The sequence below is a fragment of the Tiliqua scincoides genome, chromosome 1 (assembly GCF_035046505.1).
Source record: "Tiliqua scincoides isolate rTilSci1 chromosome 1, rTilSci1.hap2, whole genome shotgun sequence".
NCBI classification, from domain to species: domain Eukaryota; kingdom Metazoa; phylum Chordata; class Lepidosauria; order Squamata; family Scincidae; genus Tiliqua; species Tiliqua scincoides.
Genome location: NC_089821.1, coordinates 301,899,982 through 301,914,489, shown reverse-complemented (window position 1 = coordinate 301,914,489; position 14,508 = coordinate 301,899,982). Strand labels below are relative to the sequence as shown.

General features: G+C 44.0%; 1 long non-coding RNA gene across 1 annotated transcript in view; it reads left to right on the top strand.

Moving 5' to 3' along the window:
- Nucleotides 1–11,867: 11,867 nt before the first annotated feature.
- The window catches only part of LOC136652357 (uncharacterized), a 67,847-nt gene continuing 65,206 nt past the window's right edge, over nt 11,868–14,508 (top strand). Inside the window, exons 1-2 of the long non-coding RNA XR_010794563.1 lie at nt 11,868–11,964; nt 13,139–13,210. This is a non-coding gene — a long non-coding RNA (uncharacterized lncRNA). The remainder of the gene's footprint in view (nt 11,965–13,138; nt 13,211–14,508) is intronic.

Sequence of the window (14,508 nt, the reverse complement as noted above, 5' to 3'; positions counted from 1 at the left end):
CAAAGTACGAGGATGCCCTTTATCCACAAGGCCCTTTTCTCTGTACTTGCTTAGGGGGAGGAAGATGTCGGAGGACACAGCTGAGCTCAGTGGGATGACTCTCTGAGCAATTGCATAGTTTCCTGATCCTGATGCAGGTTAAACCACAGCAATTCTTCTCCATTTGTGTTTCTTGAAAGGGTCTCTTGCTCTCCACCCATCCCTCCTTCCGCTGCTGGTGAGGAGTTGATTTCTCATTCAGAAAAGTCAGCCTCCACAAATGACCTTGTGGGTTTCCATAGTGACTGTTCCTGAATCCAGATCAAATACAGTATGTTCATTTTTAAAGAAGGATAAAAAAAAAATCTGAGGGATTCAGATTCATCCTTGGCTGGAAGATGAGTTCTTTCTAGCTCATAGTATGAGTATTGCAGGAAGGGGGGGGCAAGCCAAGGCTTCTTTTCCAATGTCCCTTACAATGGCACTGGCTCCCCACTAGTGATCTATCTGTGCTGCCAGCGGGACTTCTATGGGTCAACCTTTACTAAATTTAAATATAAAAAGTGTTGTAGATAACCTACAGTCAATACAAACTCTCCCATGTGCTTAGGTACCCTTCATTTTGCAAAACTACATCTGCACGTACCAAAGGTCCAGTTTTAAGTTCCTGGGTTGGAAGGGGGGAAAACCATATTGTACATTCAGAAATCCTCATGTTTGCAATGATATTAGACAAAACGGATTGTCATAGATATTAGATATTAGATATTAGACAAAACGGATATTCAGAGCGCGATACCATAGTCTTTCGAGACTGAAGGTTGCCAACTAGACTAACTAGACAAAACAGGCACTTTAACATAGTGGCCCATCTTTGTATATTGGCCAGTGGTAATCAAGCTGGGCTTGGACCACAAAGATGTGGGGATAACATGCCACTGCATCTTGATCTAGAGATCTATGGCCAGTGACAGCTTTCAGATCAGTATCAGAAGTTCACTCTAGTGTTTTTTACATATTGTAATGTTCTAGGTCCCTATTCCTTTACAATGGACATGGGAATATTAAGCTGTGATTTATGTTCCTAGCAAATTATTCAGATCCCAGCTTTATCACAAGTACAGTTATCTCCCAGGCTATATGACCCAGCTGGTGAACTGTAATTGGCTCCATTCGTCAATCCATTTTTTCTGCTACGCAATCCTGACACTGAGATGGAGTTTGAAAGCTACAGAAAAGTGTGGCTCTGAAACTCTAATTATCGCGTTCAGCAGCCATAATTTCTGGTAGCTGAAAAATCTTTTTTTCAAAAGGAGGTCAACTCTAAAACCTTTTTATGTTGTGGTCCACTCTAGCAGTGCGGACCTCCCCTGCCCCTCGCCGTGGGACAAAGGTCCGCGATAGCCACCTCCCTGAGTACAAATCTGCCCCATCACATACCTGGAGTGCACGGAGCCTTGCGCAACTCCATAACGCACTGAGGAAGCCTACTGAAACTGTGCTTCTGGGAAACCTCAAAAGGCTTCCCACACGGTCCTAGAGGAGTGCAAGGCTCCGCACCTGGGGCATTTGCCCCTTTCATTCAGTGGGAGGTCCGCTGCACTCTAGGATTTTATCTTTCATAATTCGTAGCTATTGGCAGGCAATTAACAGTCAAATGCCCTGTAGACCTCTATGCACCCATTTATAAGAGTCAGTATGTTGACCAGTCCCAGGAAATCAAAGCTGTGAAGTGGCTGTTCACTTCATGTAAGCTATTGTGATTATCTCTAATTTGCTTGGTTTCTTGGACATCTAGCCAGAGTGACAGAGAAGCAACAGAGAAGAAAAAGAATGATTGTTTTAGCCCTCCATGTTCCTGTAATTTGAAGAAATAAATCCCCTCTAATCTTCAGCAAGTTAAACTCACAATGCAACTTTGAAAATGTTTATATCCTACTTATAGTGCCCCACTTAACTCATACCCAGACCAAATGTGTGGTTATGCCTTTGGAATCTCATGCAAGGCTTGGGACCATACATAACAGGCAATGACAGCCACAGCTGTTTACAAATGTGCAAAACACAAGTGCTTGCCAATGGTTTCACAGACAGTACCTCAAGGATGCAACCTCCGAGTGCTTCCCACCCCTGCAGCTTTGGAGATTCGTACTTGGTAAGACAGGTGAGCCTCCATCACATTTATGACAGGTAAGCCTCCATCACAGCAGCCTGCCTCTTCATGGAGATGTCCAGTATGCACCAAGTGTACTAAACAACCCCAACCAACATCCTGGGACCTTTGCCCAATTCTATCCCCCATCAGCGCACAGCATCGGTGACAGAACACCAGCTGCATGCTATGGGGAGGCAACCAGGACAGCTAAGCAAAAACCTTTGTTACCTCCTCATAGGCAGCCTGGCTCCAATGGGTCTCCTCAGACCTATGCCAGCTGCTGCTGCTGCAATGATGAGTACTGCTACGACTACTATTACTTCTACTACTACTACTCCTTCTATCCTTAGCGGGTCCTTGGAAAGCAAGTTGTCCTCTCAGCCCATATGCTGCTGCAGGTACTGCTGGGATCCGTGTATCATACATGAATGCTGGAATAAGCAAGGAAACTCAGAGGATGGCTTGGGGTGGAGAAAGTGGGATAGAATCTTGCTGTGTGCAGCTGCTGCTGATGTTCTCTCCCTCTTGCTCTGTCCTTCCCCTGTCTAGCCCATTCCCCATCCTGAATAATTTCCAGTCCTGCACCAAACTTCCTCTCCAGCCAATCTACCTGTTCCGGCAGGTTGTCTGCGAGTCACTATTGCATGTGCAGAGCCTTTGGCCATTTCCAATGGTGGCTCTTTCACATGGCAGCAGCATGGCTTTGACACCTTCGATCCGGGACTTACAGTGGTAGATCATGAGATCTGCCACCATGAACCCCAGATGGGATGGAGCTGTTAGTCTCTTTGGGCACAATCCTAACCAGGTCTACTCAGAAGTAAGTCCTATTTTGTTCAATGGGGCTTACTCTCAAGAAAGTGTGGTTAGGATTGCAGCCTTAGTTAGCTCTGATTCTTCTTGCAGAGATGTTTGGACAAGGGCATTTGTTGAAAGTCTTTGAAGTCCCACATGAATCCTATGGTTGTGAACTGCATACAATCAATAATTGATTTAATAAAAGGTACAGCCCAATCACAACATCTGATTTATGGCATCAGGACACCTGTTTTGATGTCCTAAATAAGAATGCGTGTACATGCAATGGATGAAGATGGGGGAGCTGTGATGCACTGTACCAGGTGCAGGGGGGTTGGAGATGGCTTTTTTCTGAAGCCCTGGGGAGTTGAGAATCAGGCAAAACTGAGCTGGATGGATTAATATCTGACTCAGATTCATCTCTTCAAAGGAGTGTGCATGTTCTTGGAGTTGAGACCTTGTAGCCCTCACTGCTAACAGAAGTCACATCGAAGAAAGGCCCTTAATGCATGGAAATATTTTTTTTTTAATGCCAAGGAACTCATGAAAAAGCACTTTCTCTTCCAGCCAATGAAGTAGCCTGTTGCATTCATTTCACGCTGTGACTGGTCGATGACTAAACGGACCAGAACTGCTTTTTACACAGTCACCTAAATGAAATGTTTGGGTTTTGCATTTGGAAAACCCCTAATTTGTAAGTGAAACATCTCTCAGTCTACTTCTTTGCAGAACGTGACCTACCCATTCTCCCATCCCAACGATTTCAAGGTGTCACAAGCATACAAATTTCTGGTGTCTTTTGAAAAAATACAATGGGGTGGGAGAATGTGTGTGCTCCCTGGGGCATTTGGTGGGCTGCTGTGAGATACAGGAAGCTGGACTAGATGGGCCTATGGCCTGATCCAGTGGGGCTGTTCTTATGATGGAATGGGTCGGTGTTGAGTAGCCCCATTGTGGGGCCTGAGCCCTTACTCGGGGGAAGGGAACGAACATCCCCTTCCCCTGAGGATATCTCCAGCAGCTTCTACATGGCCGCTGGATACAGCAGTGGTCATTTTGGTGCTGCAGCACCTAGCAGTGCAGGCAGCCATAGAATTGAGCTGCGCTTTACTTACTACCTCCTGCAGGCTGTCTGATTGCCCCTCCCCAATGCATAGCATAGCTCCATTGGTGCAGCTGCATGCTGTAATGTAGCAGGGGATAGGACTGGGCAGTAAGGCGCACTTACCTGGGACATATGCCCCACTGAAAGTGGTAAAGTTTACAACTGCGAAATCATGCTTAAGAAGATGCTGTAAGAGATATCCAGTTCTGTTTTAAAACTGTGATTGAGTAGGGGCTATAAAGGAATCTTAATTACAGGAGCAATAACTGGTTTCATTATCATGACATAAGTTTTTGTCTTCCTGGAGTATAGTTTTATTTCAAAAAATGACAGGGGCACAATATATCACCCACACATGGATGGATGCTGCCCATCCCTCTGGTGTCTTTTGAAAAAATACACATGACAGCTGATTGAAGAGTCCTATCCATCAGAAATTTAAGGCAGCTGACGGTATTTCCCCTCCTCTCTGCTGACATTTCACACATATGATGAATTTCCAGCAAAACATTTACGTCAAACCACTACTGCTACTAGTACCTATTACTACTCACTGCTACTTCTTCATAATAATACTGCTGGGAACTCCCCAGTTATCTTGTGCAGTGAGGCAGTCTAGGGGCAGTGCTACCTGGGCTTGGTTTCCCTTGCAGGATACTGGATGGAGGCTGATGACATTCTTTGTTTAACAAAATACAAGCAGAGCACAAAACTGCAATGCACACATGCAGGAACTTCTTCCATATTTTAATGCTTGAGCAGCTTTGCACCTGAAAAGCACCTGGAAAGAATTCTGGGTAACTTTTAGGGCTCAAACCTAACAGTAACTTAAGCTGGCAAAAGTCTCCAGGTGTTGCAAAAGTGCCATAAAAGTGCAGACTCTCTTCTGCGACCGGGAGAGTCGGCAGGCCAAATCCGGCTTCTGCAGTTTCAGATATGTTTGTGTTGGTAGTGCGCTACTGACACTGGAATCTGGAGAGCGTGGGGGGGAGGGTGTTTCAGAGGTGTTACAGGGCGGGGGGGGAGGACTGTGCTGGGAGGGGGGGTGGGACCAGGATTCAGCACTTAGGCTAGATCCTAACCTCCCCTCTGGAGCACCCCAGCCTTACACTGGGCTGCTTGGATTTGTGACATGTTTAAGTGACACAGATCCAAGTAGCCCCACAGGGTTGGCTGCCATGCAACAAGGGGTAAGGGGAAAGAATTCCTCTCACTCCAGGTTGTGTGGCAACCCAGCGCAACCCTGCTGTGGATGCAATGCAGGCCAGCTGGCCTGCCTGCTCCAGGGCAGGTTAGGATTGGGCTGTTAAATGCTCACCTCCAGCATTTCAAAATTTTGATAGTTCACTACAAGCGTAATCTCAGGTGCTCTGTGATTTTTGTTTAATGGGGCCTTTAGATAACCATTCAAGCTCTGATCTACAATACTTGCCCTCCCTCATAAAATGTTTAAACCATTTCTGCCTAATGTTGCATATACGCAACAGGGAACAAATGTGTACACTTGTGGGCCAGGCAAAAATGGGTTGAGAGACAACTCAACCTAGGTTCCTTCATAGGTAAAGTGTTCAGTGGATAGGAGAGACGCAGTTGATATATCCATGCATAGCAGCTATTTTATTGGTAACACATTTGAATTGGGGGGGAAGCAACCCCCACACGTGGTTGGCACCATTCCTTCACCCTCATACATTCCATTAGTGCTCTGCCTCGTTTACATGCATAACGAATGAGCTGGAAGAATGGACTGTACCAGTTCAGACCAAATGGGTGGTCTGGTCATAATTTTGAATGTTATGCTACATGACAATGCTACATTAAAACAAACAAAAAACAAACAAGACCCCCTGCAAATATAGAAGCAGAACAGTTGACAAAGATCTGGGATAGATTCTGTCTCTGATGTGCTAGACTTAGACTTCTTTACTCAGCGTGTAGTTAGTCTGTGGAACTCCTTGCCACAGGATGTGGTGATGGCATCTGGCCTAGATGCCTTTTAAAGGGGATTGGACAAATTTCTGGAGGAAAAATCCATTATGGGTTACAAGCCATGTGCAACCTCCTAATTTTAGAAATAGGCTATGTCAGATGCAAGGGTCTCTAGACTAGAATGCAACACTAGAATGCAGGTCTTCTTGTTGTCTGGTGTGCTCCCTGGGGCATTTGGTGAGCCACTGTGAGATACAGGAAGCTGGACTAGATGGGACTATGGCCTGATCCAGCGGGGCTCTTCTTATGTTCTTATGACTTTTACGTGCAGGGAAGATTTTTTAAATGTGGAATATCCAAAATTGGACACATGTATGCACATCCTGAGTCTGAGGTGGTGCAGTTCATTCTGCCACTTCATTCTTCTATATGTGTACAGCCTACCCCACACAGAAGAAGGTAGGGCGTAAGAGACTAGACAGTGTCTGATCACGAAAGGGCCCTCATCTACCTGGTGCCACCAGGTCTAGCTTCCTTTTCTATTATTCCAGCTTATTTCTTAACTACCTCAGCTATGCACAGAGCTTTAAAATGATTGACTTGGAATGCCTGTTCAGGTGCTCTGTCTCTGTGATTTTTGTTTGATGGGGCCTTTAGATAACCATTCAAGCTCATTCAGTTCTCTTTGCCTGCTGCTTTTTTCCAGACCACAAGGTGGCAGCATGTTGGCTCCTTCAAGGGCAGACCAGGCGCAAAATACTATACTTAGCAAGCCATCCACCTGATTATAACCCACTTTCTTAGACTTTTATCTTCTGCTGTCGTACACTTTAAAGATTCAGCCCACTAGGCCCACTTTAAATGATGAGTCCTCCTCCTGTGAGAAGCAAAGAAACTCACCACCACATGATTCATTGCAATCTGCCCACTCCTCAGAAGGACGACGACAAAAGGGCAAAGTCAATACTCTTGTGTGTGTGTGTGTGTGTGTGTGTGTGTGTGTGTGTGTATCTGTACTGAGATAGAATAGATTTTAAATTTTTCTCAAATTCTCTGCACATTTCAAACACCTGCAATGTTTTCAGAGGAAATTATACACCAGTTAATAGATCGGGGTTCAGAACCCCATTCAACCCCAACGCTCATTGGAAGAAACTTGGAACTTGGAAGAAAGACAGGATAAATTGGTCATAAAGAGATGTTTGGCTGGAATGGGTTGGTGTGTGCCACTCTCTCAGTTGTCACTCGCTGTGCAGTTGTGTACTTGCAGTCACTTTTGTCATGCTGCAGCTAACGCCAAAGTGTCATGCCTGATGGTTGCATAGCAACGCTCCATAGTTTCTTCGTTCCCGGACAGGCCGTTGATGGGCTTGTGGCCTTGCAGCAACCATTACAAGAGAAGATGGAGGCATCTCCTAGAAGTGGTGGTGCAAAACAAAAAGTGATATTGCAAAATTGTGCGGTGCAGGACTGGCCTGTCCGTGGGATGGCTGCCCCAGGCAATGGTTTAGCAGTGGTCAACATTACCAATGCTGCCTCAGCCTGTCGCTGCAACCCTCTGCCACTGTTTCCATCTCCAGCACTGCTGCTTTCTCTCCTTCTCCCATTTCTCTAAAACAGCAATTTTCAATGTTTTTCTTCTCATGGCACACTAACCATTCTCTATGGTCTTCTCTGTGGTCTTTGTCTCTTGTGAGGTCAATTCCCGCTTCCAGGGCTCTATGGGCTTTGCTGGCAGAGGGAGGGGACAGACAATTTGTTACTATAAGTTGCCCTAGAAACAGAACCACAAAACCCAGATGAGTTTTTCTGTGATTTTCAACACTGTGCTCCAAACTCCTGAGGAACACCTATAGACCTTTAACAGCACTCCAAGGGGAGAGGCCAGGACATGCGCATACATCTTTGGACATGTGGAGCTGATTGGATAAAGTAAGCATTGTCCAAACCAAGACACCAATACTGCTAGGAAGGTAATATAAGAACATAAGAAGAACCCCACTGGATCAGGCCAAAGGCCTTTCTAGTCCAACTTCCTGTATATCACAGCAGCCCACCAGATGCCTCCATACAAGACATGCAAGACAATAAGAGACCTGCATCCTGGTGCCCTCCCTTGCATCTGGCATTCTGAGATAGCCTACTTCTAAAATCAGGAGATTGCACATACCCGTCATGGCTTGTAACCTGTGAACTTTTCCTCCAGAAATTTGTCCTGTCCTCTTTTAAAGACATCTAGGCCATATACCATCACCATATCCTGTGGCAAGGAGTTCCACAGACTAATCACACACTGGGTAAAGAAATATTTTCTTTTGTCTGTTGAAACTCTGGTTGAATCTGGGAAGAAAGGGAATGACAACATACTGGCTAGTGATGCCTTCACAGCACACTTCAGGGCTGCTTTCCCAACTCTCCCTGTATTCAGAACATGGGCAGAGTCTTCATGTTCTAGAACTCTGAGTGGCCAAGATTCTAGAATGGGAGGGAGAAATTCTTCCTGGCATTCAGCAATTTCCTTTGTGGAACAAATGCTAAATATGGGGGAAGCGGCAAGTGTGTCTAACTGGCATGCTAATACAAGGGGACTGACTAGTCACCACACACCTCTCTCTTCCCCCCAATGTGGTCAGGCTTTTTTATTTATTTATTTATTTTTAATTAACACACACACACAGACATACAAACATATAACATACATTTAGGAGTGCTAAATACCATATACCATTACTCATTAACCATACTATATCTCCTAATCTACTACTCATCTACTTCTGCCTCTTATTCGTTTATGCATTTATTTATATAATATATATAATAAATTTTCCCTAATGCCCTGTACTATATTTTCTAAATTTTCACTTTCTATCAAACATAAACTTACTTCAATTACTCATTAATATTAAAACAAAATAATCTAATTACCAAAGTATAACAACATATAAAACAATTCTTCCATCTACTTCTAACCCTTCTACTCATTTATATATTTCTTATATCAAACATAATAGATTTTTCCTAATTCCCTATAATATCTTTTCTAAATATTCACTTTTTATCATCTCAACTAGTTCAATTACTCATTAATATCAAATAATAATAATCTAATGTCCAAATTATAATAAAACCAACAATCTCTTATAATATGTTCTTTATAATAATATACATTCTCCAGTCTAATTCTCCAATCTGATTACATTTTTTTCTTTAACATAATAACCACCTATAAAACAATTCATCCACACACTAACATTCCCAGCAATTTTTTCTAATTCATATATATCAATTTTGTATAAATTTATTTTTTAAGTAAATTTAAACCAGTTATTAACTAAATAAAATCCTCCAATTTTCTTTAACCCTCAGGTTTCTTTTTTTCTTTCCTTCCATTTTTTCTCCTGTAATATCTTTAATAATTTATCTCCATAACAGAATCCAATAAGCCCACACTTTCTTGTATAAGGTATGTTCATTCTTCCAATTAACTGGGATATGTTTTCTTCTTCTTGTTCCAACAAATTTTGTATTTTGTGCACCCATGTTACTCTGTCCATCTTCTCTATTTCAGTCTCCATCAGTGTCCCTTCTAGATCTTGTTGATTTTCCACTCTTCTAATTTCTGTATCCACTCTTCTGATGATGATTTCATCCCTCACCATCATCTTTTCCGCTTTCTCCTTCTGTTTATTTTCTGCTTTCTTCACATCTTCCAACTGCTCCTTGCACACATCTATCTGTTGAGAGAGAGTCTTTAAACTGGCTTGAATCTGCAAGGACCAACTCAACTGCTGCCTTCTCATTGTGAGCAATTTTTCCAAATTTTTGAGGATCATCTGAGTCCAAATATCTGGAACAGGCTCCATCTTGCAATTTCTCTCTAATCCACAAGATGTCCACAGTGTATTATTCTCCTTACTTCCACCACATGTTTTTTCAGTCAGGCATTCTTCGAATTTTTCTTACAGATAACAGTGTGATTAATGGAGAAAAACAAAATGAAAGAAACAGTCTCAAGGAGACAAAACTCTTTCAAATCTAATAAAAATTATGTCCACAAGTAATTCTGGATTTTAGTCCACACACCAAATTATATTTATAGTTATAATCCATGACCGATTTATCTCACTAATAATAATAATAATAATAATAATAATAATAATAATACAGGTATTTATATACCGCCTTTCTTGGTCTTTATTCAAGACTTTATTCAAGGCGGTTTACATAGGCAGGCTTATTTAAATCCCCATAGGGATTTTTACAATTGAAAGAAGGCTCTATCTTTCAAGAGTAACAACAATTCAGATGTTTCGTTCTGATCTGGCCTCCATCCTGGCCTCCATCCTCCCACGCTCAGAGCAGATGGAATAGCTCGGCTTCAGCTTGTCAGCTGCTTCAAGGTCACACAGTGCCGGTGGCCTCGAACTGGCGACCTTGTGGATGTTATCTTCAGGCAAATGGAGGCTCTATCCTCTAGACCAGACCTCCTGCACTACAAAGATAAAGAGTACTTTCAACATCCCTAAAAAGTTTCTCATTAACGTTGTATCTAGTTTCTCTTCAGTGTATCCAGGGCTTTTAGCCAAATCAGTCAATCAAAGCCAGGGACAATATTATCTTAAATTTCCAACTTAAACTTTGTGCTTCATGCTTTTTCTTCCATATGGTATCTTAGCACGGAGCCAGCAGCTTGATTGCAGACACTGCACCTCCCCCAATACTGTCCCTGACAATTAGGTTTCCGAGAAGCCACACCCAGTCAGGCTTTCAAAATCTCTGGTACCTGCACCATTGCATGCATGTTGGCAACCTTCAGTCTCGAAAGACTCTGGTATCACACTCTGAATGGTGGTTCTGGAACAGCATCTAGTGTGGCTAAAAAGGCCGATTTGGGAGCGACAATCCCTTCCACACCGGGAGCAAGTGCAGTCTGTCCCTGGTCTGTCTCCCTGGCTATGGGCCTTCCTTCTTTGCCTCAGACTGTTGGTCAAGTGTCTCTTCAAACTGGGAAAGGCCATGCTGCACAGCCTGCCTCCAAGCGGGTCGCTCAGAGGCCAGGGTTTCCCACCTATTGAGGTCCACTCCTAAGGCCTTCAGATCCCTCTTGCAGATGTCCTTGTATCGCAGCTGTGGTCTACGTGTAGGGTGCTTTCCTTGCACAAGTTCTCCATAGAGGAGATCCTTTGGGATCCGGCCATCATCTATTCTCACAACATGACCGAGCCAACACAGGTGTCTCTGTTTCAGCAGTGATGCACCATGGAAAGATCTTATCTTTCCTGATAAAGATCTTCAGATCCTCTTCAGACCTGCAGTTTTTTGGGGGAAAACAGACTGTCTCTCAGGAGCCCCTGGAGACATGTCTGTTCATGCACTGTTGGTTCCTCCTCCTCTCCCCCAGTGTGGTCAGGCTTGAATGCTTGAGTAAAGATATGCTCATTAGAGAAAACTTGATACCCTTTCAATTTACACTCAGCATTTTTTTTATTCCACCATTGCAGCCATGTCACTGGAGCACATGCTGCATCCTGTAGGGCTTAAGTATTCAATCTGTGCACCCCACCTCCCTAGTGAGTGGCTGGCCTCCAGGAGCATTGGGGGGGGGGGAGAGATGGCAGCAGCTGCTCTGCACATACTGCACATGCTGCCTCCTGACTTACTGCTTTTCTGCAGCTGTGAGCCAGGTGGGTGGGGCAGCATGAGGCTGGGAAGGCATGTGAAACATGGTGGGGGGAGGTGGGAGAGAAGGCTGGCTGGGCAGGCAGGCAGAGGTGCCGCATCTCATCATGGAGCACTCTCCATGTGCAACCTCACCCGAAGGACTACATTTCCCAGTGTGCCCCTCGCTCAAGGCTGCTTGGGAGGGAACGAGCCAGCCTGCTCCTAGTGGGGGGTGTCCAAACGCCCCAGCCTGCGTCCCTCCGCCTTGCCTGGGGGGAACAGGGGTGGCATCTGCATGTTGGGTGTATGTGTGTGAGCAGCCCCCATCTACTTTGGGGTGAGTTGTAATCTTGCTGGGTGTGGCTGCAATCCTTTCCACACTTTCCTGGGAGTAAGCTCCATTGACTCAAATGGGGCTTACTTCTGAGTAGACCTACAAAGGCTTGGGGTCTGTGTCAGCTTAACCCAGGATCTTCACCTTTCTCTTTTTCCTCCCCCTCCAAAAATGAGAAAAAAGCTACTGTTGATGGCTTTGTCTCCAAAAATTGATTAAAAATAAAAATCCCCATTCCCTTTTAGCCATTCCCCTTTTTCCTCCTGCCTCCTTTGCGGGGAGGTACCCTGTTGGCTGCTACTATAAGATAAAAGGCACAATCCTAGCTAGGTCTACTCAGAAGTAAGTCCTATTGTGTCCAATGGGACTTACTCCCAGGAAAGTGGGGTTAGGATTCCAGCCAAACAGTCTCTGGGTCTCAGTTTGCATCAGCTTGCAATTAGCAGATACACACAAAACAAAGTCTTCCCCTCCTGCAAATTCATCACTTCCCCCTGCCTTTCCAAAACCCTCCAGCTGTGCTGCTAACAAACTCAGGGCAAAATACTAACCAGGTCTACTCAGAAGTAAGTCCTATTTTGTTCAGTGGGGCTTACTCTCAGGTAAGTGTGGTTAGGATTGCAACCTCAGAGTGCTGGCAGCCTTGTTTCTCGTGTATAATTATAACACCTTCCTCCCCATTTGGGGGGGTAACTGAGGTGAGGTGTTGTAATGGGGAGCCCTGGCCAATGGCTACAAGGATCAGGGAAGGCACAAGCCAGAAAAGTTCTAGAACCACTGCTGTAGGGGAAGGCAGTGTTATCATGAATCAGGTCTGCAACTTTTAATCCAGTTAACTGGTAGATTAATCAAATAGTGCTTTAACCAGGAAGCCCAACAATCTGCTTCTCAGTCAATTGTCTGGGCTGATATTAGAAGTCAAGTTTGATGGAAGAAGAAAATGGCCTCCCTTTGGGGGCTGTATCCAAAGCAAGGGAATATTTTCGCATTTCAGGCTGACTCCGTTGTGGATGTCTTCCAAGCAATAGCAGCCACAAACAATTGAAGCTGACAGTCTTCAGCTGAAATCAATGTCAATACGTCTTTTAAATGCAGGTTTTCAACATCTCAGATCGGTGTTTATTTTTCAAAACGATTTTGGCTGCCTTACTATAAAAGGGAATGTTTTACATTCCAGTTTCCTGAATGGAGGAACAAGGAACCGCCAAACAGCTATTTCCCTTCAGTAATCCAGTCATTTTTGAAAAGGGTAAGTTACTTCACAATGCCCTTCCTTTTGTGTCTAGCATCTGTGTTGTTAATTTTAAAATTTCACTAATTCATACATTCAAAGCCAGTTGTTAATCAAATAAAAATATTTAATCAAATAACAGTCCCAATAATACAGCACACTGCTGGTGTGTGTGTGTTTTTGCATGCTGCCTCACTCTAAAGAATAACACAGGCCTACAAAATTGAGGGTCAGAAAAGTTTTTTCCAAACTTTATGGTGGTTTGATATGAATTTGGGGTGCCGATTCCAAAAATGGCATCCGTTTTGCCCTATCACACCTAGTTTTGGGAATATAGCACAGCCTCACTAGTGAATGGTTCAAGCAGCTTCCTCATGAGGAAGCCATGGTGTAGGCTTCCTCATAAGGAAGCTGCTTGAACCATTCACTAAAGAAGCTATGCTGTGTCTCCAAAACTAGACATGAGAGGGCAAAACGGATGCCATTTTTGGCATTGACACCCCAAATCTACCCAGGAATTGGTGTAAAGTTTAAGGAAGCAAAATGTGTGTTGGCCTGTGTAATTAACCTTTTCTAAATACAGTATATTAATTCAACACCTAATAAAAAGTAAGTTCCACTGGGTGGATCTAGAGTGGCTCATTTTTGGAAGAAGGGCATGCTAATCCAGGGACTGGTGGGAGGACAGGGAGGAGAAGGAAAGCAAGCTGGGAAAAGGTAGCTTCCCCCCTGCAGAACTGGTGCCTGAGGCAACTACTTCAGTTGGCCTTGTGGCTGGACCATCCCTGAAAATGTTTCATCTCATCAGCATTTGCTCTTTGGAAGCCAACCAGCATCCAAAAATTACAGCCACATTTATGGAACACAAACTCCAACCATCATCTGCAAGTATGCAGCTCTCTTTAAAAAAAAAAATTGCACATGGAAGACCTCTTCCAGATCTACCCACTTAGTCTCTCCATCTCCTGCTGGTCCAGTTAATAATACTGCAGGTTTGTTTGATGGCAAAATGTAATGTGACAATCTGCAGATGGTGCAGACGCCAGGAAACTATCAGAGGTTGAATGTAACTCTGTAGTGGGCTGTGTAATTAACACTAAACAGAGGCTGAACTCTGTTTGTGTGTGGGTTGAGAAGATGGTACTTGTGGCTCTTTAATCTCCCTAACTTTTAGGTTCCAACAGAAACCATTAGAACAGTGTTTCTCAAACTGTGGGTCGAGACCCACTAGGTGCTTCACGAGCCAATTTCAGGTGGGACCCATTCATTTCAATATTTTATTTTTAATATATTAGACTTATTGCTACCATGCTATG